General features: G+C 43.2%; 1 long non-coding RNA gene across 2 annotated transcripts in view; it reads left to right on the forward strand.

Moving 5' to 3' along the window:
• Nucleotides 1-851: 851 nt before the first annotated feature.
• Nucleotides 852-25,563, forward strand: part of LOC135186243 (uncharacterized) — a 116,269-nt gene continuing 91,557 nt past the window's right edge. For both annotated transcript variants that reach the window (XR_010306782.1, XR_010306785.1), the window contains exon 1: nucleotides 852-1,027. This is a non-coding gene — a long non-coding RNA (uncharacterized LOC135186243). The remainder of the gene's footprint in view (nucleotides 1,028-25,563) is intronic.

The following is a 25,563-nucleotide window of genomic DNA, read 5'->3' on the forward strand; positions in this document are numbered from 1 at the left end:
CTTCCTCATTAGATCGTGCAAATCCTTCACTGTGATATAGCATAGGCTTTAGAGAAGAAAACCTCAGATAACAATGCAGTACAGAGCTGCTTTGTGCTGTCAGCTAAACTGGCCTTGGATCAGGTGACAGCATGGAGACTATCTACCTTCTGGCCATCTAGAACAGATAAAACAAGTGTCTCTTTTCTTCAGCGGCACATCAGGGATGTCAGCACCATTGTATCAACTGGATTCACCAAGCGGTCAGCGTTGCAGCCTAATGTATGAGGTACTGTGTAATGAACAGTTTGGAACACACTCATCTTATTTGTCTATCAGTCCATCATACTGATGAAACATGTGTTTAGAACAATTGTCCCTAAAAGAGCACTCTTTCAGATTATAGCATTTCCCTGTTGTGAGGAGAGAGTCCAAAGGAGAGCTCACAAAGATGATTAAGGGACTGGAACATCTGCCTTATGAGGAAAGGCTGAGGGAGCTGGGGCTGGTTAGCCTGGGGGAGAGCAGACTGAGGAGAGACCTTTTTAATGTCTGTAAATGTCTAACTGGCAAGTGCCAGGAGGATGGAGCCACACTCTTCTCAGTGCTGTCCAGTGACAGGAAAGGGGCAATTGGCACAAACACAGAAAGTTCCACACAAATATAAGGGAAAAAAAAAATCTTCACTTTGAGGGTGTCAGAGCACTGGAACAGGCTGCCCAGAGATCTTGTGGAGTCTCCATTTTTGGAGGCATTAATAACCCACCTGAGTGTGTTGCTGTGTGACTCCAGGTGATCCTGCTTAGCAGGTTGATTGGGTAGGATGATGTTGAGAGGCCCCTTCCACTCCCTCCCATTCTGTGTGTGTCTGTGTGAGAAGCAAGGCTGCAAAGACAGCCTCTTTCCTTCGAATGCATGCTCCAAGGTTGAGACTTTTTCTCTACCTCCAGTCATTTCCCAGTCTTCTCTAGCAGCAGCGCCCGGAGAAGGCAGCCTCACCGCTCCGGTTTCCCTGGGTGCTTGGAGATGTCCCTGTCCCTCGGAAAAGGTATGTGTTTGTGCTGGGCAGTGAGACCCCACGATCCTTAGGAGAGAGATTCCAAAGGAAATGTCTTTTTGGTTTTGCTTTTTCCTTAAAAAAACAGATCTGGATAGACTTCCTTGCTTACTGGTAGAAAGCTCAATTCTTGGCAAGCTGGAGCCTGTCAAGGCTTTACTTGGAACTTCCAGCAGATACTTTAGTTAAAAACCCTTAAATCTTTCCTCCAGTGAACAACATTGTGCAGTAAGTTAAAAGCAAAGGACAGTGTGAATTGAAATGAAGGAAGTTGTTTCTTCCAGATGAAAATCTTCATGCAACCTACAGAAGTAGGAATACAGTTTATGCTCACTTTATTCTGAGGGAAGACTGTAACTAATTGGCCTATCTGTGATGTTTTTGGAGTGCTTCCACTATAAATATGCTCTTTATAATTAAACTCACTGGCTGATTTATTGCACCTACAGTCCAGATTCTGCTGTGCTGAAGAGATTTTGTTGCCTTTCTTTTAATGGTGATCATGGTCTCCTCAGCTGGGGAAACTTAACTTCAGCAGTTCTGTGGAAACTGCAGTTGCTTGCAGGTGTTGCAGAGTAATAGTTTTAAAGCCTGGCTAGGGCAATGATCCTTTTAACTTTCTGGGAAAGCTGATACAAACTGAACCTGCAAGAATTGAAAAGGTTTGGTTTGTTTTTTTCTACTTTCTCAATTGAAATCTTTATTGTATATTGCCTGAATATGAAGAGTTAGTATTTTAGGGGCTTTCAAAATGCTGGTGGATGCTCTGTGGTGTAATGAACAGTATGAAGTCAACGGAGCTCTCAGAGGCTTCTGTGGAAGGAATCGCACTGGCTTCTGTGGAATTTGGGTGGGGCTTTGGGCATATGAACTTGTTTTATGCAGTTATCTGGAAAGTGAAATGAGTACTAGTGAGAGTGGTTGCTGGATGGAGGGGCTTTCTGCCTGATATTTTACAGCTGCCTTGGAGTTGTTACAAAGGTTTAAACACAATAGTAATGATCGATCTGTTACACAACTGAAGCAGTTATTGATTGAAGCTCTGCATTAGAAGTGAATTTGTCTACTCCACTGCTTGTATTCTACTTGCTTGGAGATTTTTACTTTGAGTTGTTTTTTATTTGGCATCTCAGTGTGGAAAGTTACTTTTTTTTATTGTGACAATTATTTGTAAAGTGTTTTCTTTTTTTAAACAGTGGTTTGCTGTAGCAGTAAAGATTTCTAGATACAGACAGAAGGAGATTGTGTTTAACTTTGTGTTTCGAAAGAGTGAAACTAAGAGGATTCAGGGTTCTTGGAGAATGCACAGTGCTGGGTATCAGAGAAGGTGGTTTCCAGACTGGAAACACAGGAAGTGCTGCAGCTGTATTATTCTGGAAGAACATCACAGTGAACTGTGGCAAGGAACTTGGGTTGAGGGTCCCCTTCCAGATTTCTGCAGAAGGATCACTTTTTTTTTTTTGTCAGTAAACCAGCAAATTTCACAAGGGCCAAAGACTTAGAAATTCCTTTCAGGGTATTTCAACATGCACAGCAACTTTTCTGTTCCCTTAGGATGGAGAGAAAGCTGACATTTAGAATGTTCTTATAATATTTGAAGTGAGTTGAAATTCAGGAGAACACAGAGACCTGATACTCTCCAATGCCTTGTAATTCCTTTGGTTTGCAGTGTTGCTGTATTAGCAAAATGAAGTAAGTGTATAGATGTTCTCTCCTCCACAGAAAGCATTTGGATATCACAGCTGAGGGGGAAATTGTGACCAGACTGCATCTGTAATTACTCGTTTTGATGTGAAGCAACAGCTGCAACCATTTAATCCATTAGCATGGTGAAATCGCCAAAGCTGTGTTTGGGAGCACGCGTGAGGAGAGGGTGGGGTTGACTAAAGGAGCTTTGTGTTTTTGTGGGTGCTTGTTTGAGGGCACGGCAGGGGGATCCTGAGAGGCGGCTGTCCCTGCAGCAGGCTGAGGTAGCCTGTGAGCAGGTTCTGCAAACCCACATCTTGAACCTGGCCACGCAGGGTCACCAGCCTGGGGAACGCTACCCAACTGCTCCCCCTTGTGCTGGCTACCGAGGGCTCCCTTCGCTCGCCGCCTCGCTCCTAGGCACCCTCTGGAAGTACGGTCGGTTGTGCTTGTTTTGGATCTCTTGCTGCTAGATTCATGCGATGTACAGTTAGTTTATTTTCGCCTTTATTGCCTTAGGCAACTTTCCGGGGAGTAAATATCCTTCAGATTCTGTGCAGTGTTTGCTGGGCTTTGAAGGCTGCACTTGATCTGGTTGCCTGATGGACAAACCAGTTCTACACACACACACACCTACACACAAGAAGGTGAAGAGCATGTTGGAAAAGATGCTGCTTTTAGAAGCAGGATAAAATGCTGTGGAGATGCCTTAGTGTCTCATCCTCAGCAATGCCAGTTAGAATCACAGAACCATGCAGGTTAGATATGAGTTTCAAGGTGATTGAGTCCAACCGTAACCCAATAACCATGACCACTAAACCATATCCCGAAGGGCCACAGCTACCCATTTGAACACCTCCAGGCCTGGTGACTCCATCACCTCCCTGGGCAGCCTGTTCCAGTGCCTCACCACTTTGTCATCAGAGAAATTTTTCCTGATGTCAAATGTAAATCATCCCTGGCACAACTTAAATGCATTTCCTCTCATCCTATTGCTAGTTACTTGGGAGAAGGGACCAATACTAGCCTCAGGCTCAGCTCCTTTTGAGTTGTTGTAGAGAGCAACAAGATCTTAGCCTTCTCTTCTCCAGAGTAAACAACTCCTGCTCCTTCAGCTGCTCCTCCTATGCTGTGCCCTCCAAACCCCTCACCAGCCTTGTTGCTCTTCTCTGGAAACTCTCTAGGAGCTCAGTGTCTTTCTTATACTGTGCTGCCCAGAACTGAATACAGTCCTTGAGCTGTGCCCTCAGCAGGCTCAAGTACAGGGGCACAAACGTTTTTCAGTACAACTTTTTGTGGTGTTTGGTTACACTGCTGTAGTTCTATAATGTAATACATTTATTAATATAAAATAGATACTCAGAATTAGTAATTTCTGATTAAAAATAATACAATTTATTGCACCCCCCCCTCAAGACAGTTAGTCTTGAAATCAGAGATAGTCACAGCACCTTGCAGAAAATAGAGATGAGGAGGAGTATAAATGTGAAGAGGCAAAAACTCAGTGATAGTTTAAGGAATATTCTTTTTTTTTTTTTTTTTTTTCTTTTTAGAAGAGTAGAAAAAGCTTTGAAAATTATGCAGCTTATCAAACATTCTTTCTTTTATAATTAGCTCAGTTAAAACCAAGAATAAATGATTAATGAAATTAATGAAAATAATTAATGGTTAATGAAAGCAGTCTTAAATTCTCTAAATGTTCTTCAGTTAAGACCCTTATAATGTGCACATTTGGGCTGGAGCCTGGGCTTTGCTAAGTGTTTGATGTGGGTTCACAGAAGTAGTTGCAGTCATGGAGGGGTAAGGTCAGAGAGAAGACACTGCAGGTTATTGCAGGTGCAGAGGAACCTTTGCTGTCCCCAGACCACAGCAGATACTCACTTATAGCACGGTCTGCCGTCAGATAGAGTGTGGTTAACATTTTAATTGCTCACAGCTAAGGTCATTCAGTAAATGAGAAATAGTATTCTTCAGTGCTTGCAGTGGATTAATGCAATGGCTTCTAAAAATATTTATTTAAAGAACAGGTAAAGGGGGATACTGCATCCATTTGGTGTCTTTACTGCTGGAAAAAATAATGAAGAGCAGAAAGCTTTTGTGTTACCTGGGTAAAAGAGCCTCTAGAAGTCAAACACTATTAACTTTAACGAAGTAGCTTTGATGGCAGGGAAGAGACAGCTGATACTACACTTCCCTAACAATAAACCACACTGACAGATAAAAACAAACACATGCACAATAACAGATAGCATTTCAGAGGACCGAGCCAGAAACTAATGTAGGCTGATGTGATCTTGGCTTTCTCTTAAAGCCTCTTACTACTTTTAAGATGGTTGCTTCTGAAAAGGATTTAAAATGAATCCTGCTTCTATGACAAATTTATCTCACACTACCAAAGCAGACAAAGGAAAATAGATGTGCCCAATTTCATTGGGCTTAATTTTTGGGAGTTACTTTCAAGATGAAAGCTAACTTTTCTTAACATTCTATGTTGTGGCTGATAAGTTATCTGGAAGAAGCACCTGTTGTTTCACTGTGACAATAGGCTTACTCCTTCCTCTCTCTCTTCTGTTCTCTTTTCCTGAGCTTGCTGTCTTTCTGCACTCAGCTCTGGACAGATGTTTTGTAAATCTTACCTTTTAGTTATATACTGAGAGCAAATTGAGAGTGCTCTTGTTAGTATAATAGTACATGGAGGAGGGAAGACTCATTATTTTCTGCTGCTGCCCAGCCCCTCTGTATGTGTGTTCAGTCATGTGCCATTGTAGGGCAGGTGGTAGATGCCTACGCTGTGCTACTGCCTGCAGCCTTACTGGTCAGAGCATCTGTGTGGAAGATGAAAAGTGTTTCAGATCTCTTTTTTTTTCCACCAAGGATATGCTTTCAGGTTTCTTGCTTTTTGGATGCTCTAATTACTGTTAGGTTAACAAAAAAAAAGTTGTTTTCACTAGGGTTAATTTCAAAGGAAAGAGAGCTGATCCCCTATATCCAACAAGATGGCATAACCATCTCAAGTTGTAGTGGTTCTAGGCATCACTGTCACCACCCCCACCCACCCCTGAATGAATTTCACCCAGCTGGAAGTTAAGGAATGAAGCTTTATATTCACAGCACAATGTGCAAGCAGATATTTACAGCTATATACAGAAATGCACAAGTTAAAAGCAATGCAGAAACACAATTCACCCTCCCAGCAAACAGAGTGCCCAGAAGGGGCTCCCAACCACCCTTCCACCTTCTTTTCACCCCCTTTCCTTATCCCTTATCTTCTGCCTTATGTACAAGGGGGGTTAGAAGGAAATGATTAGTAGGGTTATGTGCAGGGTCACGCAGAAGCAGTTCATATGGCCAGAGCTGGGAAGAAGACACCAACTGACTCATCTGTGTTTGTGTCCTTATTTTTACATGTCTAAGCAAACCTATGAGTGGAATAGACATCATGTAGTTTTCTTTTCACAGCTAATAACCTAACTTCTCTCATTAAAATATTCCAATTAGCCACAAACCAGCACATAAGCACAAGATGAGGTTTTGGGATGTGAGGGAGAATCAAACCAGGAGGAAGGGAGAGCTTCAGACATGCCTGAGAGCTTACAACCAAGAAACTTAATGCTGACCATTGCCATTTTTAAGTCCTGTCAGGAATGAAACCATGTTGCAAACAAGACATCAGTCTCATTTGCAGTAATGCTGTGACAGGAGTGTCCTTCCAGTCTGTGGCAGCTACAAAATGCTCCTGGCTCTCAAGCGATCTTGCGAGCAGGGAGTTGGAAGCTTGCTAGAAGCTGATAAAGCTTCTCTTTGTCCCTGGTGCTCCCCTGTCCAAGGTTCTTTTGTTTGCTTGGAGAAACCAGCCCTCCAGTTAAGTGAGCAACTAACCACAGCCAAACCTGCAGGGGTTTTGCCGTGGGGAGGAGCTCTCACTCTTGCTCCACAGAAGCAGCTCAGAACTTGGCACTTTTAGAACAGAACCTATGAAACCTCATCCCACCCTTGGTGAGTGTATTATGTGTATATATATCCTAGGTATCTATGGGAGGTTTTCATCTTCTGAATGAGTTGTGTGCACGTTTTGTGTCATAGAATCAAGCAGGTTGGAAGAGACCCCCAAGATCAGCCAGTCCAACCTAGCACCCATCCCTAGCCAGTCAACCAGACCATGGCACTATGTGCCTCATCCAGGCTTTGCTTGAACACCTCCAGGGACGGTGACTCCACCACCTCCCTGGGCAGCCCATTCCAATGCTTGAGAGTCCTGTTGCTCTGCTGTTAGGAGCCAGGTGTTCTGTTTATGCTCATATCTCACCATGGTGGGGTTGTCTGACTGTGTCTGGAGATGCTTGAATGAAAAGTTCTGTGCCCTATGAGATGTGATGCTGTTTGGAGTTTTTCATCAGTTCAGTGTCTAGGAAGTGGGTGAGGAGACAGCCAAATATCTTGTGTCTTTTAGCTGTTTGGTTCTGCATTGGAAGAAAAGTTTTGGGGAAAGGGCATGAGTTGTGAGTGGAAGTTGCAGCAGCAGCAGTGTCAGCTCAGAACAATATTTCTTACCAGCTCCTGACTTCTGTTTAGCTTCTTGGTGATCCCACATAGCTTCTGAAGAGGTGTATTGCTTACCCCTACCACACAGCTCGTTCTCGGGGTTTTAACTTACCAATGGCTTGTTCTGTTACTGAACATCACCATTTCACAACTGGAATGGTAAAAGTTGCTTTGGATTGTCTTGGAACACCAAACTTCAAGTGAAATAATTGGCATACAATTATAGAGTACAGAAACCAGTAAATAGTTCTGCTGAGTTCTTCTAACCATTGTGTTAAAAATAGACTGATAAGCTTGGCTTCAAAAGATTCATGCAGGGAAGAATCCTGCATTCTCAGTTTCCCCCCCCTTGTTATCAGGCTGACCCTTTTCCTGAGTCATTCAGTACTTCCTTTCCATGATGTTTTATATTCAGGATCTTTAGATGTTAGTTTAATCAGTGCTAGATTTCCTGAAATAGGTATTTTTAACTCGTGCGTTCTACGCATTGCTTTTTGAAGTCCTGATTTACTACGTGGTTATCTCATTTCACTTGTAACACTTCAGTTTTCACGTAGTAGCCAAAATTATATGTGATGAAAATGTTTGGGGCTCATTTTGACAAGTGAGGTTTCCACAGGGGGTTGATTTTTCACGTTATCTTCAGTTTGGAGTATGCTGAATTCAACTGCTGTCTGAGATTGCACAAGAGCTGTGCCCTCTTGTGTTCATTTGGGAAAGGAACGAAGGCGTAGGAAAATAAAGCAAACCGACTCCGAACAAGTGGGTAGCAGTCAATATCCCTCCTCTGCCTCAGTTTCCTGTGGGAGTCTCAGACTATGGAAACACTACACTTGAGGATTCTGGAATCTGATTTATCTTCTTTCCTGTCCTGGGCAATGCAAGTTAGATCACTTTAATTTTAAGCAAAAAGAAGTTTAAGAGCAAAGAATAAAGCAAAAAGAGTAACTATCTGCAAATTCATAACTGGGTCAATTTCTTCCCCCCCCAAAAAGGTAACATGCAGTGACAAAAGTTTGCAAATTAAACCTTCCTAATTATGGTCTGTCAGCCTTTTAGAAAGTGATTTGGTGTATGTTATGCTTGGCTAGTGAAATGATTTGATGTGAAAGCATCCTGTTATTGCATTGAAGATAAGAAATAAGAACATAAAACCAAACTGCAGCGAGTTATATGCCCAGCCTATTTTTAGTGGGTCTTTAGGTGTTTCTAACTTGTCTCTGTTAGGCTAAAATCCACAACATAACTGTAACTAGATTGTTTCCATGTTTGTCAAAACCCTGTGTCAGTTGCAGTGGAATACCTTTGTATATTAATATCTCCTATGCATTTTTGAGTACTAACTTTATATAGATGTGTCTGCTGTGCACTTCCTTCCATGGTGTTTAGGTTTACTTTCTATGGAGAAATGCCATGTGTCTAAGTCAGTGTCTGAGGCTGACCTCTGCTTTCTCACAGAGGATATGTTTTGGTTTGCATAGAATCATAGAATCAACCAGGTTGGAAGAGACCTCCAAGATCATCCAGTCCAACCTAGCACCCAGCCCCACCCAGTCAACTAAACCATGGCACTAAGTGCCTCATCCAGGCTTTGCTTGAACATCTCCAGGGACGGTGACTCCACCACCTCCCTGGGCAGCCCATTCCAATGCCAATCACTCTCTTTGGGAAGAACTTCCTCCTAACATCCAGCCTATACCTCTCCTGGCACAACTTGTGACTGTGTCCCTTTATTCTGTTGCCTGACAGAAGAGACCAATCCCACCTGGCTACAGCCTGCCTTCAGGTAGTTGTAGTCAGCAATGAGATCACCCCTGAGCCTCCTCTTCTCCAGGCTAAAGAACCCTAGCACGTCATCTCTTACTTTGTGAAGCAGCATTGCTCTGTTTCGTATGCATGAAATTTTCTCTTGTGATTTTTGGGAGAGTTATAGTCACAGTAGTCTTTTCTCAGTGTGTGCTTCTTGTGATGTTGCTGAATATCCATGGAAGAGTGCCATTTTACATGGAATACAACATGTGATTAAGCATTTGTTGACTGCAGATCAGTTGTTGCCTTGCTTATTTGTGGTGCTGTGGGAGGGAATGGGTCTGGAAAAGAAAGAGCAGTTTGCTTCGCTGGGTTCATGATCTGTAGAAGCAGAGTGGCTCAAACATGATTTCAGGTGTCACTAGAAATCAGAAACAACCAATTTGACTGTGTCTCTGTGAGTATTTTGCCAAGTCTAATCTGAGTTTCTTGTCAGCCTGACTAATTTCAGAGGTTTTCTGTTGCAGGAAATCTCATTGTGTACTCGCCTTGTAGGGACTTGGACCCAGACACAGAATGTGTGTGTGAAATGAGATCATTTGCTGGCTTGGAATGAACATTGTTTTATAGCTTAGGTTGGTACTGTGAGGGAGAAAAAAAAAGAGGGGCATGTTGTATAAAGAGTAGAAAAATCTTGAAGTCTAAGTGAATTGTCCAATACCTCAGAGGATGAAATATTAGTTTAAGGAAGAGTGAGGCTTTTGGAGCAAACACATAGAACTTTCAAGTGGTTTCATAAAAAGCTTTATATGTACCTGAGAGGTTAAAAAATCATGCCCAGTTTGAGAATTTGTATATTTAAGTAGTATTTATATGGAAACACTCTCCCATTTGCAGTGTAACTGCTGGCTCAGTGTGCAGCAGTCCTTATTTGACAATAAGAGTATAAACTCGGATTCCATCAATCTGATAAGTCACTTTACTAGCAATACCTGAGACAAATTAAACAGCTGCAGTAAGAAGATAAGAGTTTTTCATAGGGTTTACCCTTCTTCATCTTGGCTGGTGTGACATTGTAATCAAGTGAAAACCCCTAAATAACTTGAGGTCGTTGGTGGAAACATCCACTGTGGTTTAATGCTAAGAATATGCTGAGGATAAATAATCTGTGAGCTTTGCTTTTGTAACTGAAAGCATTTGTTTACTATCAAAGCTTGGAAAAAATAGGAGTTTTGGAAATAGGAGTTGAGGCACTGTGCTAGCTTGGAACAAGCTAGAATGTTCTGTTGAGAAGAACTAGATTACAGGCTGTGAAAGGAAAACAATGGTGATGTCTGCTTCCCTCACAGGCTTGCTGAATTGTATAAGAACAAGAAATCAAAATATAGATAACTCCCTATTACTTCTTCTGGGGAGCTGGGTGAGCTGCATCTCTAACCTCACCCCTCTCTGCCATTTCTTTGACTAATCCACTTTGCTTCCTAATCCCCTGGCTGAACCTCCATTCTTCCTTAGGATTGGGGTAAGGTTGAGGGGGGTAGGGGGAAGGTGAAGGGGCAGTTGAGGGCCCCTCCTGGGGACTCAGGTTTTTGGGAGGGCTGTTGTGTTGCTGTATTACCTTTTACCTTGTATATGTCTGTATATACTGTAAATATCATAGAATAGAATATCATAGAATCAACCAGGTTGGAAAAGACCCTCAAGATCATCCAGTCCAACCTAGCACCCAGCCCTATCCAGTCAACTAGAGGCACCAAGTGCCTCATCCAGGCTTTTCTTGAACACCCCCAGGGATGCTGACTCCACCACCTTCCTGTGCAGCCCATTCCAGTGTCAATCACTCTCTCTGTGAAGAACTTCCTCCTAACATCCAGCCTATACTTCTGCTTGTATATTGTGATAAGCTGTAAACAATAAGCTTCATTCAATTTCCAGAGCCAACTGAGTCTAGTCTGGGTGATTTCCAAAAGTGTGTGTGGGGGTGTGGTGTGTCGGGGAACACCCAAACCATCACAGTCATTGTCATTGGAGATGTTCAAGAAACGACTGGATGAGGCACTTAGTGCCATGGTCTAGTTGATTGGCTAGGGCTGGGTGCTAGGTTGGACTGGATGAGCTTGGAGGTCTCTTCCAACTTGGTTGATTCTATGATGAGTGTAAGGCTTTCTCTCAGCTGTGGGTGTAACCAGTGGAGTGAAATGATCCAGTATGCTGAGGACTGTCTGGGGCTATCTATTTATGCTAATGTGTTGTGAATGCTGTCTTGATCAAGACTGAGGTGATGACAGGCCTCAGTTTGGAGCTGTGATCTGTCCATAAGCTGTATCCCATCCAAGAGTTCAGGACAATCCCACTAGCTCATGGTGTGGGAGGACATCTTACTGCTGCAATTGGCTTTTCTGGGAGAGGAAGCTGATTGACATAGATCTGTGTGTTTATGACCACTCTGTCCAAAGCTTGGCACTTTCTGTGGAGCCATGGGCTTACCAATAAGACAACATTTGTAGTCCACTCTAATTTTTTTCCCCTTTGGACAGATTGGTCTTAGGTTGTCTTGCCACGCTGGATCCAATGTGGTTATGCCCCAGGCAATCATGCCTGCCTGACCTGCACCTGACTATGTTCCTTGCCTTGGCTGCTGTTTTCATTCTGAGCTGTTCAAAGCCTGCACCTGAACAACTGATGCCTGTGGTACCTGCCAGAACGAATTGAGAGCTTTTCCTCTTTGCTGTCAAGATGTTTCTGTCTGAAATTGTTCAAGTGTTTCTAAGTAAAGGCAGTGAATTGCTGTCAACAGGAATCTAGTGGAAGATGGGATAGGAGTGCCACATGGTATCAGTGTGGAATTGGGACATGTAGAAAGAAAAATGTAATTTCCTCTAAAAATCTGCTTTTTTTTTTTGCTTCTTTGGCTGTTTTGAGGCATAAGCTTACTATTTCTTTCTGGGTGTCCAACACAATCTTTCTGAGCTCCTCACATGTAGTTAAAATTGCAGTATAATGTTTTGCTGTGATCTTCCTGACCTGCTGAGTGTTAGCATTTGGAATTGCTTTGTGGTTGGGGGAGTCTCTGAAACTTCTGGGCTAGATGCTGAGAAGACAAAGAAGTTGACAGTGAGTCCCAGAACTAGTGTTTGGCTGTTCTACTTAGAAAGGGCTACTAGTCTGTAAAAGGAAAATTACACATTATGGCAAGTGAAAGCTGTTGAGGCCATGCTGTGCAACTTGAAATGTGCCAAACTTATGAGACCTTGAGGAAAGATACATTGAGAATGCCAGCTGAGGAATGCCATTGTGTAGTGCAGCTTTTCACGGTCAGAGGAGTTTTTGTCAAGTTTAGGAAGGACTGAAATGAGCCTCTCAATGCTTGGGAAAAAAGAAACTGAAAGATCACTTTGGATTGCAGCTAACTGGGATATAAGTGACTATTTCTGTAATGGGGTGAGAAGAAATTCAGTCTTAGTTGTGAAATATTATCAAAGATTCAGGAAAACGTTTTGGTAGCTTGAGGCTGGACTAAGTGACCCAGGAGTCAATATATCCTGAAACAATGTGTGTGCTTTGTGCATGTAGATCATTTCAGAATGGGTACTCAATGCTGTTATGTGGTTCCAGCAGGAACCCCGAGGGTTCTCTTGAGCTGTACACTCTGAAATAACTTGTTCTGCCCTTTAGAATTTAGGGAAGCTTTCTTTGCTTTTTGTTCCACTGGGAGAAAGCTGTATAGATTCATAGATTCAACCAGGTTGGAAGAGACCTACAAGATCATCCAGTCCAACCTAGCACCCAGCCCTAGCCAGTCAACTAGAGCATGGCACTAAGTGCCTCATCCAGTCTCTTCTTGAACACCTCCAGGGATGATGACTCCACCACCTCCCTGGGCAGCCCATTCCAATGCCTCTGGCCCATTCAAACTCTCTCTGTCAACAACTTCCTCCTAACATCCAGCCTATACCTCCCCCAGCACAACTTGAGACTGTGTCCCCTTCTTCTGTTGCTGGTTGCCTGGGAGAAGAGACCAACCCCCACCTGGCTGCAATCTCCCTTCAGGTAGTTGTAGTCACCAATGAGGTCTGCCCTGAGCCTCCTCTTCTCCAGGCTAAACACCCCCAGCTCCCTCAGCCTCTCCTCATAGGGTTTGTGTTCCAGGCCCCTCACCAGTCTTGTTGCCCTTCTCTGGATGCATTCCAGCACCTCAACATCTCTCTTGAATTGAGGTGTGATCTTGAAGGCCCCAGCACATGGCATCTTTATTCCACTCATATCTAGACTGAATACCTCTTTTGATTTAGAGTTCTGCAAATACTAGAACTGCATATTTCTGTATGCCCCAAACAGGTCCCTCTTCATTAACCTTGGGCATTTAGGGCTGATGGAGAAGAATTTAACAGGTGTGCTCTGGGAGCTCCTGGTGAGTGCCTGAGTTACCAGGCTCTCTGACCATAGCCCCTGTCTTTTGAGATATAACTCAAGGAGCTGGAAAACAACTTCTTGCATCAATCCTACCAGCTGGATGGAGCCAGTGCCCTAAAAGTAGAACACCCAACTTCAGTTTCCTTTGCAGTTTGGCAGTGGTGTGTCTAGCCCTGGCTTTTGAGTCCATGTGTTTACAAGGTTACTGCTTTAGTATGTAAGTCCTAGGCACATCTTTCCTGGGATTGAATTGTAATTCTGCTCCCAATGTGCCACTAGTTTATCCTCTTCTTTCATATGTATGTCTGTAAGAAATCAAAACATGTACACTGGTGCTAGCAGCAGCTTCCTTTTTGCCTGCATGCTCAGATTTGATTTATAATCTTGATGTTGTCAGCATCTGACTCTAATTAACTGGATAAATGAAGCTGAGATCTTGACTGAATTAGGGGTTGAAGAATGCATCTTACCAGAAGCAGATGGAGAGGAAAAAAAAAACTCTATTTAGTTTATGGCCATTCCCCTGCTTTATGGCCATTTCCTATTTTTGAGGGAAAAAGTTCTGCCAAATCAATTCTTGTCAAATGCTAATTAAATTATAGTGATGATTAATCCTGATGTAAATACATTATTTCAATGTTTAGGAGAGTTATAAATAGTTTGAAGACTTAGGAGCCTTTGTGAATAATCTGGAGTGCATTTGGGAAAGAGAAAATGCCAATTAGATAATTCAGTGACAGTTTATAATAGTTTAATTTATCCTTTGTAAATAATGTTTGGTGTTGCTAGCCTCTGTTGTAGATAGCTAAATCTTCTTGTCAGTAAAAAAATCCCTTACAGTGACATTTATCCTTTAATGTCTTTCTTTTCTCACTAGAAATTTTACTAGTTTTACCCCCCAAAAAAAGGCAAGTGTTGCTATTTCTAAGCTGTGGAAGGAGAAAGTGAAGCAGGAAGATACTCCCTAGGCTGAGAATGAAGTCCTTATGTGCTAATTAGTTCCACAGGGTGCCTTAAATGCTGCAGAAGGCATATCCTTTTGTGGCACTTTCCTTTCTGTTACATATGTTAAAGAAAGTAAGCAGACAGCTTTGGTGGTTGCATTGCCCTGTGTATAGCCTGGTGCTTAACATGTCATGTGGAGGGGAGGAAAACTACTGTGAGAAAATACTACAGGGTTAAATAAAACCCAAACAAAACAACTCCAAACCCACAAACAAAAAACGCCATCACAAAAAAAAACTCAAACCCCAAAACTACCAAACCCAAACAACCCCAAGCCTCACTTTCAGAGTTTTATCTGCTGCAAGGACAGGTCAGCCCCTTACTCAGTTCTGGTGGGGAAAAAAGCCCTTCTTAAATAGGCAGCATGTCTTGGTGAAGAGCTGCTAACGCTGTTACTATGCTGCACGACTTGTTTTCTTTCCAGCCAGCGGCTCTGGTCACCAGTCAGTGCTCCTCAGGAATGCGTTTGGAGGCAACCTTCAGGGAAAGCTCCATTCGGGTTCCAGATTGATGAGGTAAAGCAACAGACCTTAGCATTTCCTTAGTCCATCACAATGGCGCCTGCAACACCTCAGTTCACCACTGTGCTGGCAGATGTATAAAACAAAGTCCGAGGTTAATTTATTGGTAGTGGAGAAGAGAGATCTCTGCTCCTTCATCTGCAGTATCCTGTGAATTATATGCTTATGCAAGGTGAAATGCTGAATTTTTCTATGCACCGTAATTTATGATGCATTTGCTGCTAACAGATAAGAACTTTTTGCCAGTTTTCAGTCACATGTTATATGTACAAGCTGGAAGTAAATACTTTGGGTGGAAGGTTCAGATGTATCTGGAAGCGAAATGTGAGATAGTGTCACACACCAATGCTATCTGTTGCCTTCTGGAGGAGAAAAGAAAGAAAAGGTTTATCTTTCTTGTCATAGTAAAGGAGCAGTTTGAGATTAAAAGTAGTTGTTTCTAATAAACAAACAAAAGCCCTTTGCAGTAGACCATTGCATCTGCCCTAATATGGAGACAAATAGTGTGTGTGTGAAAGTGACAGCTAGAGCAGAGGACAGAGCAGTATCCCCTTACACATTTGCATCAATTACACAGGGCAAAACACTGTGTCACCGAGGGAGCATTCTGTGGTGGCCACCAGTGTTTTCCTAGGTGAAAGGGTAATTATTTTGCTGTTAGTTCTTAATTTATTAATAGTCAGCACCAAATGTTAGGGTAAAAGATTATTCCAAGCACAGTGACAGATCAGCTGTGCGGAAGATGTAGTGATTTTGCTGCTGATAAGGAAAGCTATTAGCGTATGGATAAAGGTCAGTTTGGAATCTGAATGCTCTTGAGTGGCATTGAAGGGGAAAATGAAAAGTGAAATAAAATTCTCTGCTGGTGTCAATTGGTACAAGTCTACAGAGGTGAGTGAAACTTTTAGGTTGCTGTTCCAGGTCATACTAACGTTGAGAAAGAAAGGCCCAAGAGCCTGATCCAATTTACACTTAGGTAACAACAAGTCAGATGTTGAGTGCTTAGCCTGGGTCTGCAAAGTCAGGCCTAAGTACAATATGTGCACGCAGATGAAGTTAGATCTTGCTAAAGAAGACCTATCCAATGCTTTATCGTGTCTGTGCTGATGCTGTTTCTTTGGAGAGCACCTGACCAGCTTTCTTTGTTGGCTGTTTGTCCTGTGGTGGGTTGTGGGGTGGTGCTGCTGTTCTACTTTCAATAACTTCAAATGACTTTGAATCAGAGAATCAACCAGGTTGGAAGAGATCTCCAAGATCATCCAGTCCAACCTAGCACCCAGCCCTAGCCAGTCAACCAGACCATGGCACTAAGTGCCTCATCCAGGCTTTGCTTGAACACCTCCAGGGACGGTGACTCCACCACCTCCCTGGGCAGCCCATTCCAATGCCAATCACTCTCTCTGGGAAGAACTTCCTCCTAACATCCAACCTAGACTTTCCCTGGCACAACTTGAGACTCTGTCCCCTTGTTCTGTTGCTGCTTGCCTGGCAGAAGAGACCAACCCCCACCTGGCTGTTATGAAGGGACAAGTTGAAATCTGAGTTTGGGGTAAAATGCAATGAGGCCGATTCAAAAGTTATTAAATCATTTATTAATCTACACAAAATAATTCCCCCAGACTTATTTCCAACTCTCCACACAGGTTCTTGGATGCAGTTAGCAGAACTATGTTACAGAATGTCTCTGTACAAGGGAATTTTGAAGGTTTTAGAGATGTCTTTGATAGAGACTCTGGCAGCTTCATTCACTGCTTGTGAGGCTGATTAAAATCCTTTAGCAACTTGAGCAAAGAGTTAAGGATACTCACTGGTCCTGATGTCTGTGCCCCAAAACACAGGCAGGAAAATATTCAACAGAAGTCCTGTGGCGAGTTCCCCCTGGGCTGCAAAGTGCAATCAGCTGCTGCCTGAGGCGGCTGGAGGCGGTTTGAGGTGGCTGAGGTGAGCGGCAGGTGAGCGGCAGGTGAGCGAGGAGCGAACGAGCAGGCAAGCTCCTTCTGCACCTGTTCACCCCAGTTATAGGGTAATGGCCGAGGCTGATGGTCTCATTGGCCACACAAACACCCAACCACCTCTGGCAATCACCCAAGGAGACCCAAACATGGCAGAACTCACAGGTGCTGCCTTCCAAAAATGGGGGCACATAGGCCTTGTGTGCGACAGGGGCGTGGGCCCCATGAACCCCCCTGAGGCGACCGGATTGAACCGGACTGGGCTGCCTGGGTTCCTTTGTCCTGCTTTCCCGCCTCTGGCAGCAGTGCAGACAGGCAGGTACCTAGGACAGGACATGGCCAAGCCCATTTTATGCCCTTTGGGACTATTCACCACCTGGCTACAGCCTCCCTTCAGGTAGTTGTAGACAGCAATGAGGTCCCCCCTGAGCCCCCTCTTCTGCAGGCTGCACACCCCCAGCTCCCTCAGCCTCTCCTCACAGGGTTTGTGTTCCAGGCCCCTCACCAGCTTTGTTGCCCTTCTCTGGACACCTTCCAGCACCTCAACATCTCTCTTGAATTGAGGAGCCCAGAACTGGATGCAGTACTCAAGGTATGAAATCAAAATAGCATACATTCAGCTTCTAAAGTCACCACAACCCCCAGTGTTTCTGTGACTGAAGTTCCTTGCACCAGTAAGTCATTCCATAACTTGCTCTGTGTGCTGTGTGTTTCTGTACGCAGTGTGCCTGTGCTGCTGACCTGCCTTTGGCGTGTCTGAGAAATCAGATGAGCCTCTCTCTTCAGATAATACGCCTCAGAAAGCTGGTGGGAAACAAAATGCTTCTAATTTTGTGCTAAACTTAAACACTTCTGTGCAGTGCATGCAGGGTTGTATTCATAGAATCAACCAGGCTGGAAGAGACCTCCAAGGTCATCCAGTCCAACCTAGCACCCAGCCCTAGCCAGTCAACCAGACCATGAGGCTTGTTGATGAGGACAGCAGGTTGGTTGTGTTCAAAGTGAAGTCCACTGCCCGTTAACCTGCTCTCACCTGAACCAAGACTGCTCTGACGATGCAGCTATTTCTGCTGGAGATAATCTGTGGTAGATGAGCTGCCTTTGACTTCACAGATAAAGAAAAACCAGGAAAAGATGTTTCACATGGAGCCAAATGTCTGTAGCATTAGTTGCAGACTACTTGCACGCTGGATAGGTGTATGCAGTGTGCCCTTCATGGCTGTTGTACTGAGCACTCAGCTCCTCAAACTCTTGGGTGCACGTAGAAGCAGCAAGGGTTGTTTGCTTTGATTCGGTTTGGGGTTTGTTTGTTTTTCTGCTTGGGGGCTTGGTCTGTTTTGTTTGGTGAGGTTTGTTTGTTTTCATAGAATCAACCAGATTGGAAGAAGAGACCTCTGAGATCATCCAACCTGTTTGTTTGTTTCTTCCTTTCCCCCCTCCCCCCCCCCCCCCCCCCCCCCCCCCTTTTCTTAGATAGTTTTGAACTGCAACATGTATAAATTTCACAGAAGGGAATCCTGAGAGAATTGCTTTGCTATTTCACTTCCTGGGCTTACTTGACTTTTTCATCAGATGAAATCAGGAATAATTTGGGAATGTCCTAACATCCCAAGTGGAATAAACTTTGAGAAATCTAGATTTAAAGGGGCAGTTTCATACTTGGTTATTCTTCTGAAGAACACCTCAATTTGCTGCTGTTGCCTGCTTTGGGGCTCTGCTGTTGCCTGCTTTGGGGCTTTCTGTGATATGTGTCCATAAGCTAAAATCACAGCTTTTGCTGCTAGAAAAGAATGTCTTTACCACGTTGCATGAAACCAACAAAAGCAAACTTCTGTTCAGTTTTTCATGAGATATCTGCACTTACTGAGTGGAGTGAGTTCAGGAATCTCTCTTTCATGTACTAATTTTTTTGTGTAGTGACAGATTTACTGTTAAGGAGAGATACTAGATGGGAGACAGTGGGAGAGGAGGTGAAAGATATATAGAAATATATTATTTGACTTTAAAACCATGGAGTTAGTTCCTTCTCTAATGAAGAACGTAATGAAATGCATTAAGAAAGTCCTGCCTAGCCCTGTCTCCAAGGAGGAGAATTGAAGGGAGTTTGCCCTCTTGTAAACACTCAGAGGTGATTGCCAGGCAGCGGGGGTGGGGTGGGATTTTGTTCTGAACAGACACCACCAAATAACGGGGCAGGGAAACAGGTCAGAGGAGTCAGGATTAACTGTCTGGGAAGAGGGCAGCACAGAAGGAGGAATCCTGTAGCCAGCTAGGAAGTTTAAACACAGTTCAGTAGGTGCAACTGAAGCACACTTAAAGTCATTCCTCCTCTTCCATAGCTTCAAGGGCTCTGTTTACAAGAGGCCTGCAGAAAGGGAAACTTGGGTTGGATTTCAAGGATGATTTTTAGTTGTTCTACCTTTCTTTTAAGCAGTTTTGTTTTAGAATGGCCAAACACTACATAGCAGATTAGGGAGAACATATATAAAATGAGGTGTTCTGGCTGAGTTCTGCAGAAGTGGAACTGGTTGCTGCAAGGTGAGTTGTTAGTCAGGTGCTGCCTTTCTTGCTATAGGATCACTTTCATTTTTCCCCCTTCAGTCTTCCTTTGTGTAAAACTTTTGCAGTGTTAGAATGTTTAGGATATTTCTCCCCTCCTCCCTCACTGTATTTAATTTCCAAATGTCTGATAAGTGCTCAGCACGTCTCAGTGCTCACAGTTTGGACGTTCTTAGCCATTTGCAAACTCTGCCATTGGAAGAAAACCCAACAGGGGGTTGATAAAACTATTGACAGTGCCTTTTGCAGTGTTTGAGCACAGTAATAATGAACTGGGCTTTGCCTTTTGTCCTGCCTGATGGGAAAAATCACCTGTGACTTTACATGAAACAACTAATCAGCTGCTCTGGAATTGGAGATGGACCCACAGCCTCACTTACACAGAACACTTCCAGTGTTCCTAAAACAGCTCAACAGGTGACAGTTTGAGAAGGGAAAAACAAGAAGAGGAGGATATGGTGCATATGACAAGACAAATGCATAACTTTGTTACCACCGACTACAGGGCATCTCATTAGGCTGCTAAGACAAGCAATTCAAAACAGAAGCACAGGTGAGGAATAGGTAAATGGGGAATTCTGCAGTTAAAGTGCTAGAAAGAAACACAATTTATTTATTACACAAGGATTATGCATGTTAATACAACTCAACAACTCCATGGAAGTGGTACTGCCTTCCACACAGCCGTTGCTCTGAGTAGCAGCATTCTGTGACAGCAGCTTGACCTTCACTGATGTTTCAGCATGCTGTAGTTGATGGCATCTTAGGAAGTACTGACAAAGTGTAGCTGGCTTGTGAGGCTCCTGTAGTGGCTGATGTTCTAGTTTGAGCCTAGCTAGGCTATTTTGGTGAGAAGAACTAGATTGTAGGTTGTGAAAAGGAAACAATGGTGATGTCTACTTCACACATAGGCTTACTGAGGTGTATAACAAGAACACAAACATAAGTAATAGTCTCTCTCTGGGCTTTGGGCTGAACTTCTCTCTCTAACCTAACCTGCTGTCTGTGTGACAAATCCATCTGCTTCTGAACCCACCTGGCCAACCCTCCAAACTTACCTTGAAGATAAGGAAAGATCTGGGGTAAGGTAGAGGGGTGGGAGAAGGTGGAAGGGTGGTTGGGAGCTCCTCCTGGGGACTTGGGTTTATGAGAGGGCTGTTGTGTTTGTTACTTTTTAGCTTGCATATGTTGTAAATAACTACTTGTATATTGTGCTAAGCTGTAAATACAAAGCTTCATTCAATTCCCAGATTGACTGACCCCAGTCTGGATGATTTTCCAAAGTTTGGGGGGGCAGGTAACACCCAAACCATCACAGTTGGTTTTTCACTTGCTGGCACAAGCCAGCCTCATAGAATCAACCAGGTTGGAAGAGACCTGCAAGGTCATCCTGTCCAACCTATCAACCAGCCCATGCACTGTTAATGGTCAGAAGTCACTTTTATTAGGCTGAAACCAAACACCAGACCAGTCACAAAGGCTTTTCCCAACACCTAGCACTCAAAAAAAAAAAAAAAAAAAGAGAATTTTTATTTTGAATCTAACAACTGCAGCTTCTTTGAAGGCTGCTGTTTGCTTGTACTGCTAATTCGTGATCACAACACTCTCTTGGCATGAAACAAAATCCAGAGAGGAAGTTCCCAAAGAGCAGGGTATAATGCTTGTAAAAATATTCCTTGCAGGTAAGCAGAAATGATTCACATTGCTTCAAATGAGTGAAAAAAAAACAACAATAGAAACCTGTTTGAACACTACAGATGCACAGCCATTATTCTGATCACTCAGCCTGATGCTTTTGCTATTTGCAGATTATTTGGAGTGCCTCAATGAGCATAAAGAAACCATCTTTTTACTGGCATTTCAATTACCAGCCTAGTGAAATGTATCAGAGGTACCATATTGCTAATGCTTACAGCACAAAGGTATGTTTAAATAGTGAGAGATTCAGTTCTTGACTAGGGTGCTTGTTGCAGATGCTTGGGTTTTTAAATACTAGTGGGACCCTTCTAGTCAAATGGCTCAACCTGTGCCACTAGGCATTTCTGGTTAATAAATCACTATGCAGCTTGTAATTCCTGCCTGAGCTATGGAAACTCTCTTTGGAAGAAAAAAAATCTGATACTGAAAGAAATATTTGAAGTGATGGTGAATCCTGAGTGGATTGCTCCAATAATTCATTACTGCTGAAGGTGAATTCTTCTTTTCTTTTGCTCTGAGTTGTTTTAGCTTTGGCTTCCAGTGACTGCACCAGGTAAGATCTTTTATTTCTGAATTAAAGGTCTGTTGCTTCTTGGAAGCCTCTTCCCTATGCAAATATCAGCTGGTCTTTGAATTATCTTCCTCACAGGCAGTCAAAAAAGCCCATTGACAGGAGCTCTCTCAAGATTATGAGCAGAAATCATCTTTTCCATACTAACTAACTCATTGTGAGCTGCTCCTAGACTTTCTGAAGTTTAAGAGACTCTCAGGGCGGGCAGAACTGTATAGAGTCCAGTTTTAGTGCTTTGCATTGCTTCACTCTCAACACTGCATCTCCCCAGGATTCTTTCTATTTAGGTAAAACAATGTTTTGCTCTAGGATTTTTTTCCCTACTTTTCACTAATCATTACCTTCAAATGCATTTGTTCCTGCTTTCCAGGCTGTGGGTGAGGTTGCCACCCTGAAAGTGGTCTGGGTTTTTTTTTTGCTCTTAAGCATTAAGTTACATGTGACCATATCAGACTTCAGGTGAGGTTAGCTGACTGACCTGTGTGACTGATGTGGCCCAACACACTGAATTCTATTATACAGTGCTTGGTACCAGTGGTTTGATGTATTTATCCATTTTCTTTCAGTCTCTGGTAAAAACAGCACCCCTGGCCTAAAATCTCTGAGACTGTTAAAAGCATAGCCTGGAGAAGAGGAGGCTCAGGGGGGACCTCATTACTGTCTACAACTACCTGAAGGGAGGTTGTAGCCAGGTGGGTGTTGGTCTCTTCTGCCAGGCAACCAGCAACAGAACAAGGAGACACAGCCTGAAGTTGTGCTGGGGGAGGTCTAGGCTGGATGTTAGGAGGAAGTTGTTGTCAGAGAGAGTGATTGGCATTGGAATGGGCTGCCCAGGGAGGTGGTGGAGGCACCGTCCCTGGAGGTGCTCAAGAAGAGACTGGCTGATGCACTTAGTGCCATGGTCTGATTGACTGTCTAGGGCTGGGTGCTAGGTTGGACTGGCTGATCTTGGAGGTCTCTTCCAACCTGTTTCATTCTATGATCCCTCTTAATTCCACCTTACATATTTTTTGATAGCTCTTCCTGTTTTTCAGTCTTTGTGGTGAACCTTATTAATGTGTGTAGAGTTGCAAAAATGGCTGCAGAAGTGCTGTGCTTCATGTGTCTTGCAGTCACAGCTGTTACAGGCCATGCTTAGTGTCAACCCATTTACCCACCAGTTGCTTCTGTAGTATGTTGTTTTAAGGTTTGTCAAGCTCTACTTTCCACATAACTGTGCTGGTTGTTGTTAATTACTTTGCTGCCCTTCAGTCTCATTTGCAGACACTACCTTGTCATGATTTAGCTTTGTATTGATGTTAATCTGACTGGCCTGTAATTAATTGAGTCCTCTACTAACCTTAAATAATGATAAAGCCTGAGAATTTTTTTTCGAGCTCTAGAATTCGCTCAAAGAAGAAACACTCTGCTCTGAAAAACAAAGCTAAATCTTTCAAAGACCTGCCTGTCTGATCCCTGGAATTTAAACATCTTTCCCTTTCTGCTGTTGGGGGGTGTGTGTGTTTGGAGGGGGTTGTTTCTGCTGTTGGGGGGGGTATTTCTGCTGTTGGGGGGGTGGTGTTTCTGCTGTTGCCCAGTGAGTGGTAGTGTAGAAAGCATTTCCTCTTCTCTGTGATAGAGTAGCTGCCTCCCGCAACTGGTGCTAGGACCTGGTGTCTGTGCGCTGCATGGGTTCAGGTGCTTTGAACCAGCTCTGTCTTTCCTGCAGACTAGATGGCTGCTAGCATTTGGAATGTGCCTTCTGGTTTTGTTTCCTCTCCATGTTGCAAATGCAAGTGCAGCACTTGAGAAGGGTGGCTGAAACACACTTCAGAAGCCCGCAGGTGATGTGAAATAAATGCCGTTATAGACACGTTCCAAGCTGATGGCATTTGGGCTGTATAAACCTGCCTTGGATTCTCTACTGTATAAAACAGGATCAAGTGTCTATGCTGATAGCTTTCTGTAGCGTTCTCTGAATGCAGGCAGTGACCCCCTCTGCATTGGAAGAATGTTGTCTGACACACATCAAATGTCCTTGCACGTAAGCTGGGATGATCCACAGGCAAAAATGAGTCACTTCAAAAGGGAAGTGCTGCTTCATGCTTCTGTTAGACTGCATGAGAAGCATTGTGTTATCAAAAGCACCAAGTGAGCACTGAGCTCTCTGAACTCTCTGCATAAAAAATGCTTATTCTGTGCAGAACAAAACACTTCAAATGGTCTGAGAGAAAAACAGCTTTGGCTTAGAACAACTCTCTGTAAATCCTTTTACTGAGTGAGAACAGTTGTGGTAGGCTTTGCAGTCCCATACCCAAACAAATTTTCTTCTGGAAGTTGAGGTAGGTTATGAATACTTCATCAGCTGATCATTTATTCATGAGAGTTATGGTTTCATTAAGAATGGCACTGCTTGCTGGGCAGCACAGCTATGCTTTTAACAGTTTTTATCAGGTTGTTGAAATTACACGGGTGATGAATATTTCAACTGTGAGAGCAAACCATTTAACCAACTACATTTGCTCCAGAATCTTCTGCTACCTAAAATGGCAATGCCTGTTAATTTGTGTAAATAGCTGAAAGTGCACATTAAGAAAGAGAACTTAATGTTGCCCATAGGAACTTCAGTGCTTCGGAGGGTGACTTGTTTGAAGTAGCAAAGTAGTGTCTAGAGATCACTTCAGTCCACACCAAAAACATTCACTTTTCCTAGCTCCAAACAAGCAGATTTAAGAGGAGGGAAAATGTAAATGACTAAAAAACTCTTCTACCCTTCCTCCCCAATCAAAAACATGATTAGTGCACACTCATAAAAGGGATGAGCTATAGGTGTGGGTGGGTAGCTCTGCTATTCATTGCATGGGATTAGACTTTTGAGTATTGGTTATAATTAATAAAATGAATTTTTGTTCATGTATTTGCTCAGTGCAGTTTTAAAGATTTCCACTTGGTGGAGCTTTATGATTGAATTTTTAATATAGAAAATGGTAAATGTTTTGGACTCCTATTTAGTAACCTCTCCACTGTGATTTAAAATGAACTTCAGAGAATTAAAGGAGGACTAAATTTCAGATGTTGAGTGTTCCCTTTCACATGATTCTTGGATCAATGACACCTTTTTTTCCCCCACAACATATGATTATGGCAGAAATGTTCTAACTAGATGCTTTTTAAGCTCTCTTCCAAACCAAAACATTCTGTGGCTCTATTCTATTACTTGAAAAATTCATTGCTATGATTAAAATCAATCTTTTGAAGGCAAGGTGTCATGCTAGCTATAAAAGGGTCTGCTATGTATGTTCTGCTCTAGCTGAATAATGCTACTCAGTGAATGTGTTTAGGTATAAGGTTTCTAAAATAAGTGTAACAGTAGTGTAAAATTGTTTGTACTGCTTAGAGTTTTAATAGATTCTGAGGGATCCTAAAGACTTTGAGAAATTGCTTGCTTAGATTGTCTGAATCAATGTGTGATGCTTTTGTGCTTAGACTCAGAACAGGGCTGGCCAAGGCCAGTAGCAACCTCATTTGCACAAGGCCATTACTAACACCTTTTGATGTCAACATAATAGCACCACTTGGGACAGAGGACTGTACTAACTTCCCCCTCCACCACAACAACCCCTCCAAAAAAACCCAAACCAAACTAACAACAAACAATAAAACCAAACCAAAAGCCAATCAAAACCCACAACAAACCAGTCTGAGTTACTGCTTGGAGCTCTGAAAACAAAAACCTCCCATTTCAGAATGTTCTTCTCTTCACAGAGAGAGTGATTTGCATTGGAATGGGCTGCCCAGGGAGGTGGTGGAGGCACTGTCCCTGGAGGTGTTGAAGAAAAGCCTGGATGAGGC

Source organism: Pogoniulus pusillus, chromosome 24, assembly GCF_015220805.1.
Source record: "Pogoniulus pusillus isolate bPogPus1 chromosome 24, bPogPus1.pri, whole genome shotgun sequence".
In the NCBI taxonomy this organism is placed as follows: Eukaryota; Metazoa; Chordata; class Aves; order Piciformes; family Lybiidae; genus Pogoniulus; species Pogoniulus pusillus.